At 32.9% G+C, this 4,839-nt stretch overlaps 1 non-coding gene across 1 annotated transcript; it reads right to left on the reverse strand.

Annotated features, from left to right (window-relative positions):
• Nucleotides 1-1,880: 1,880 nt before the first annotated feature.
• TRNAE-UUC (transfer RNA glutamic acid (anticodon UUC)) lies at nt 1,881-1,952 on the reverse strand. The gene has a single exon. It is a non-coding gene; the product is annotated as a tRNA-Glu (tRNA).
• Between the last annotated feature and the right edge of the window lie 2,887 nt (nt 1,953-4,839).

The raw sequence follows: 4,839 nt of genomic DNA on the forward strand, positions 1-4,839 counted from the left end.
GTAGTTTGTTGGCAATGTGCATGAAAAATTTGAAATTGTGTATGCACTTGCCAAAGTAAAGTTGGCCATTATTTACTTATTATTTTCTGCAGTTTAATTGCTTTGGTTTTTACTTAATTAAATTAAAGTAATGTAAACATATACTTTTCAGTCGTTTCAGGCTAAAAGGGAAAATTCAAACCCTAATCAAATAGCCAAGTGGTCTCCCTCTCATTTTTATACGCTTGAAACGCAATTACTCTAAATTATTGCTATTTCTATATATTTTTAAGTTTGCTTTAAAACAAAAACTTACTGCTTAACGTCTTTAAAGAGTTTAAGTTTTATGCGAAAGCATGAATGTCAAGTAAAAACTTCATTAACTCAACTTCAGCCACGCCATTGTTCTTAAGCTTCCTCCCCTCGTACTCTGTCCTCGACTAATTCCCCTCCTCTGGTGCTGGTTATTGTTTTTGCCGCAGCAACAGTTGAACAACAATTTCCAACCAGACGCACCAATTGTTTACAACACTTGCAGTTTTATGGCGCCACCCCAGACTTCAGCGGCTAAAGCGAACATCAGGATCCACATAAATGCCTTCAAGTGTAGCTCCACACCTACTTTGACAGATCCCGCCAATCACTTTTGACTTGCAGACGACGTTCGACGTACCACCGCAGTACGCAAAGAAAGCAAATAACGCTTTTTAATAGAAAATTTGACAGCCGTGAAATGATTTTCGTTCGCGCGCACTGAGCGACTGGCACGAGATGGAACAGTGGGTGAATAAGGAGGTGTAATTTAAAATATAAAACGTAAAATCCAACATTACACGAAAAAAATAAATAAATGAATAAATAAAATTAAAAATTTATAAAATAAATTAAGTAAAACGAAAGAAACTTAAACAAAATACGATCAAAAATAAAAAAAAGAACAGGAATTAAAATAAAAAAAAAAATTAATTACTTAATATAAAACTAAAAAATCGAAAATTGAATAACTCAAATTAAAGACAATTAACTTACTATATCTTCCTCTAAGTCAAAATATGATACAATAAAATTTAGCTAACGTCAAATAAAACTATAAATATAATAAAACAAAAATAAATTGAGTAAAGTAAAAAACTAAATCGAAATAAAAATAAATCAAAATTTTAAAGATTATACTAACCCTTAAAAATAAAAAATAAAATACAAAATATATCATAAAAAGGAAATAAAATAAAGATAATAAAAATAAATTAAGTAAAAACAGAACAAAAATTAAACAAAGCAAAACAAAAAAAATTAACTGAAATAAAATAAAAAATTAATTACTATATAAGAGAAAATAAGAAAGGTAAACATTAAAAAAATATATTCTTAAAAGGAAAACCTAATAAGGATAATACAAAATCAAGCACAATAAATAAAAAATAAAATAAAATAAAATAATAATAATATAAATAAATAAAAAAGTAATATAAAATAAAATAAAACAAAAAAAATAAAATAAAAAAATAAAATAAAAAAAAAATAAAAAAATAAATAAAATAAATAAAATACAACAAATTAAAAGAAAATAAAATCGGAAATTTATCGATGATATTTCCGGTGTTCTCAAAAATTAGTTGCAAAGAACTTGGAAATTGTTTTTTTAGAGGAATTTTATACATTAAATACAAAAATATCTTTCACTGTTATTTAAGTTCCGGCGACATATCTAGTTGTAACTCACAAATGATCACACCCACCAGACACAGTGTAATTGCCCTGTACAAAAAAATTAGCTAAATACATACAAATAACGAAAATGTTGGCTAAAATTTAAAAAGCACTAAGAAACAATTTGAAAATGCTCGCAAAAATTCATTAAAAGTAATAAAAATTTAAATAACAAATTTAAAAAAAATCCCTTCCCATACCGGGAATCGAACCCGGGCCTTCTGGGTGAAAGCCAGATATCCTAGCCACTAGACCATATGGGATATAAATACTGCGCTGCACAATGCTGCATATCAGCTCAAGCGCGATCAACGATCAGCCCATGATTTGTTCAAAGTGTATGTATATGGGAGAGAGAGCACCACGGGTTGTCTATAAATAGAAGAGAATATATAGCGTTGTTGTTGTTATTATTGACTATGCTTTGCTGTGTTGATTTTAGGCGCAAAGCGTTTCAGCTTTGGAAACAGAAAGAAGAATTAAGTGAAAAAAAGTTCCGAAACTATGATAACATAATGCGCGTTCCTTATCTCCCAGAAATAGTCAGAAAAAGTCCGAAGTAGTCAGATTTAGTCCAAAAAGCGTTCCTTAACTCGGAAATGACAGCAAAAATGAGAGAGCAACAGTCAGTGAGAGCGACTCTCATCAGTCCGAAGTAGTCAGATTTAGTCAGAAGAATTTTTTCTGGCAAAATCCTGAAAAGTGTCAAACTCAACTGAATTTAAATTAACGGAAATTAAAGAATACGCAAAAAGTGAGAATAATCTAAAAAGTAAAAGAAATGAATTGAAATTGGAAGGAGGCAAAAAATAATTGATATAGCAAGTGTTTATTGTGCTTGTGCTTGTGTGAATATGTTTTGTACATACATTTCTGTTCTTATTTGACGTTAGTTTTGTTGTTGCCATTCTTTGGACTAAAAATTTGGTGTTTTGCGTTCCTTTACTTTTCCTGTTACTCTCTTTTAGTGAGCGCATTTTGCTTACGCTCTGGCATTTTGACACTTTTCAGATTTTAGTCCAAAAAGATAAGGAATGAACCTATAAGAAGGAGTTTGAGGAAAACGAGGAATAACTTATAATACCGATTATTTTACTTAAAAAAGAATTTAAAGTTCTGATAACTAAAATTGTTAAAAATGTTTGCCATGGCCCATGGGAACAGTCCAGAAAAATTAAGAAATTTCAGATCTGTTTAAGATTTACCAAAAATGTTTATTGGGACGTATTATTCTTCTTTTATATATTGTAGAAAGTAGTTGCTTGACTTTTATAAATCCTGTGGGGCGATGTGAATTTGGCAAATAATGATAGAGTAAACACGTTTTCGTAGAATGAACAAAAGTTTGCCAACTGATGTCGGTTCAGATGCCCCAGATGTTGAGTATTTATTTAACTCTTGAAAGTATCCCCATGCCAAATATGGACGAGTTGGCACACCCCTTCACCAGCTCAGATTGGCCGTGAAAGAGCTCACAGATGTCGCCTACAAAATTTAACCATTTGTAATATCATTGGCTGTCTAACTCTAAGCTTCTGAAGTTTATAAGTTTATAGGAAGTGTCGTCAGCATAATAGTGGCTCAAGATTTGTTGAAAAGGTTCACGTTGGCTTCTGTTGCTAGGATATATCTTTCAAATCACAAGCAGATATCGTCTAGGTGAGGGATGTTTTTTCTATTAAGATACGTTTAAAAAGTATTAAATTTAATTCTGATGACTGATGATGATTCGCTCCAAACTAGAGCTCTAGATACCCGGGTATCGAGCAATGCGAGTAGCTCGATACTCGCCCGAAACTCGTTCATTGCTCAACTGCTCAAATGTTTGTTCAAAATTTTCGAGTTTTTGAACAATTTCATAAACAAAAGAAAATTTGTAAATTGTATTTGTCAGCAGCTGCTTTCTAATTCATGTTAAATAAATTATATTATTAAATAACAATGTAACAATCTTTGCATTATATATCAATAATTTGAAAAATTTAAAAGGTGCTACCAAAAATGTCAATATAATAAAAAAAACATTGCTCAAATTACTCGAAAAAACTCGAATTGCTCGAGCTCATGCTCGGAAATTTTCGAGTAATGAGCATTGAACAAGTGTGCGAGTACTCGCTGCTCATATACCCGGGCGGTTTGAAAATGTGCGAACAAAATCGACAGCTCTACTCCAAACAGGCCGGAAATACTGTATCAAGTTATCTTAATAACGGTTTCTACAGCTGATGACTTGGCGTGCTGAAGCAAAAAAGGTGTGGGGAGTTCCTTAACTATAAATGATCTTTTAATGAGTAGCTGAGAACCGTCAGTTCAGTGATTTGCAATTTTCGATATTTTTCAGGATCTTAGCCGGCAAGAATTCATGTGCTGAGGTAAAAAATTACTTCAAGAGCCTAGTAGAAAATCTTTACCGCCACAGCCACTTTGATGAAATGAGGTTTATATATCTCAGCTTCTTTCCCCACTTATGCATCTCTCAAAAGCCCACAACCGAAGCATTTCGGGTCTTAGCTTCTTAGTGGAAATGGCGATTGAACAGGGATGGAAATAAGTCATTTTTTTTAATTTTTCAGAGCATCCACTTCGCTGATTTATATGAAATACCCCACTGTTTTTGCTACAGTTGTAATTGTTTTTCTTTACCACTAGTCGTATAATGTTGCAACAAGCATTGTTTGTCGTAGTAGCAACGGCTGTTGCCATTGTTATTTGTTGCCGGTTCCTTGCAAACGCTTGGCTGTTTAGCGCGCGTTTTGTCATTGTTAGCAACGTGATGGCATGGCGTTGCCAACCATTGAAGCGAATGTCGCCTTTTTGCTAAGATTCTTACAAACTTAGTTTTTTTACAATTATTTTTGTTGTTGTTGTTTTGCTTCGCTTTTACTAGAGCCAGACGTTAGTTTTTTGAAGTTTTGAATTATCCACGCTCACTTCTTACGCAACAAAAGCAGCTTAGAAAGCGGAAGTTGTGGCAACAATTGAGTGGCGAGCATAACCGGAAGTATGAGGCAACAACAGGCATAACCAAAACTTACAAGACATGCTTGGTGCGTTCTTTTCTTCTTTTCTCCGGGGTTTTCAAGACCACCTTGTCGCTTTAGCCATTCGGCTGATTCGTTGTTGTGTCGGTAAACTTGTCGTTTTGTTGAC

Source organism: Rhagoletis zephyria, unplaced genomic scaffold, assembly GCF_001687245.7.
Source record: "Rhagoletis zephyria isolate East Lansing unplaced genomic scaffold, Rhagoletis_zephyria_1.1 Rzeph_scaffold_05216, whole genome shotgun sequence".
In the NCBI taxonomy this organism is placed as follows: Eukaryota; Metazoa; Arthropoda; class Insecta; order Diptera; family Tephritidae; genus Rhagoletis; species Rhagoletis zephyria.